Here is a 2,228-nt window from a genome sequence, read left to right on the forward strand (position 1 = left end):
GCTCTCACCTGCGTTTTCTCCCGTAAAGGAAAAGCAGCGCGTGGGCGGGGGGTAGAGAGGGTGTCGCCGGGGTGGCAAAGTCACCAGGGCAGTTGGTGACGGGCTTTACGCACACGCCCAAGAGCCTGAACGTGCTTCAGTGGGGGCCACCGAGACTTGGGTTCATTTCAGAGGATGTTGATTGACCCGGACGTACACAGGGCCGGGCCCTGTGCTGGGAGTGGGGTTCAGAGTTGAGCACGGTGGGGCCGGGGGCCGGGGGGGGGGTGTCCCCGCCCTTGAGGATTCACAGTGGGAGAGGTGAGCCAAGAAGAAGTATCATTCAAGGCGGACATGATGGGCTGTGCTCCAGGCAGATGGGGCGGCAGCTTGGGGAGGAGGAGCCCACAATCGGGGATCAGCTGCTGGACCAAGGGGCGATGCCAGGCCCAGAGCTCCGCCCCGGCCTGCGGAGACCAGCCTGACACCTCACATGGCCTCCTGTCCTCGTCCTCACAGCAAGGCCCTGGCTGGGCCGGGCTTAGACTCTGGGGGGAAAGGTTTGAATTACATGAGCGATGGGTCCCATCCCCACTCACTCAGATTTCGGGATGCATATAAGAGCATGGGATGGGGCGAGGGGGTAATTCCTGGTTTAAAATGCAGGTTCCCAGGCCCCACCCCCAGAGGCTCTGATTCTGCACATCTGGGCCTAGGAATCTGCATTTTCCCAGCAGCCCAGGCGACTCTGGCGTAGCAGGTCCAGCACGGGCTCATCGCTCAAGACCGTATCAGCAGAGAGCGCCGGCTCTGAAGCCTGGCGGACGTGAGGACTAGTCTCACCCCTTCCCCGATACCTGGCCTTCCACTCTCTTCCCGCTGGCACCCTGTGCAGCCATGAGCGAGGCTGGTGGGGACACGGTTTAAAAGCTCAGGCTCCCCAGTCAGACTGCCTGAGCTTCCATGCCACTCCGCCACTCACTGCTGCGTGACCTTCTGCAGGCTAATTAACCTCTCTCTGCCACAGGTCCCTCACCTGCACAGGGGGGTAACAACAGCACCTGCCTCCCAAGGGTGTTAGTGCCGGCACCCAACCAAACACTCAATGAACCACAGCTCTTGTGCGTGAATTCTCAACTTCCCAACGGTCTCCCTGCACCTGCCCTCGCCTCCGCGGCGGCCAAGGGATCCTGTTAAAACCTGTGTCCCATTGAGTCACTACCCAACTGCCAACCCGCAGTGGCCTCCTGGCCAGTAGCCCTCTTTCTCACCGTGCGCCACTGGCCCCAGGTGCTCAAATCCCAGCCTGTCTCCGCCCTCGGCCCTGCCCACCGCCCCGCCCTGGGCTCACCCGCCCTCCAGGTTTGCCTTCTCACTCAGGTGTCAGTCCAAACATTGGTACCCATTGGGTGCTGACTTCTTCGTTTGAAGAGAATAGTTATACTTGCTTATATCTGCCTAAAGAAACTCCGAAAGATTCTTTAAAAACAACAGTGATTATTGCGACAGGGAACCAGGCAGACAAGGACAGAGGTGACAGGGCCCCCTTTACAGTTTTTTCTCTACTCTGCGTTTTGAACCACAGGAACACTCTACATATTCACCAAAATATACATATATATAAATAAATGGACGGATGCATTTTTTCGAATCTCCGCCTTCTAGGAGAGGCTCTGCCTTACTAAAACGGCCCCCTTTTCATCACCCTTTGTCCTCTTCACCTGCTTTACTTTCATTCGTAATCCTGTCACTAACTGCCATCATTTTCAGTGTGTATTTGATTGATTATTGGGTAGCCCTTCCATTGAAATGGTACCCTGTGGGCACAGGGCCATGTCCTGTCCCAGAGCCATGTCAGAGGTGCTTATAAATTCCTGGGGGAAGAGTGAAAATTGTCACAGAGCAGATCCCAGCTGCCCAACTATGTGTACCTCTGCACGCTGCCCAGGGCTTACTGAGGTTGCACCCAGGATTGAACCTGGCATACCATAGGTATCCGATAAATGTTCACTGAATTAATAAAGGAATGGATGTCTAAAACACCTTTTAATACATGAACATATACCTTCCAGAGGGACAAGCAAAGCTTTCTAAGAGGAAAACACCTCGGAGAGCTCCTGGCATATAGTAGATGTTCAATACATAATAGCTACTCTAATTATCACTAAAGTGTAAATGACTTACCTGGAGCTCTTTCTGCGAATAAGAGGAAGGAGTGAGGCCAGGAGAGCCCTGAGAGGAGAGGAGGA

Source organism: Pteropus vampyrus, unplaced genomic scaffold (genome assembly GCF_000151845.1).
Source record: "Pteropus vampyrus isolate Shadow unplaced genomic scaffold, Pvam_2.0 Scaffold95, whole genome shotgun sequence".
Classification (NCBI taxonomy): Eukaryota; Metazoa; Chordata; class Mammalia; order Chiroptera; family Pteropodidae; genus Pteropus; species Pteropus vampyrus.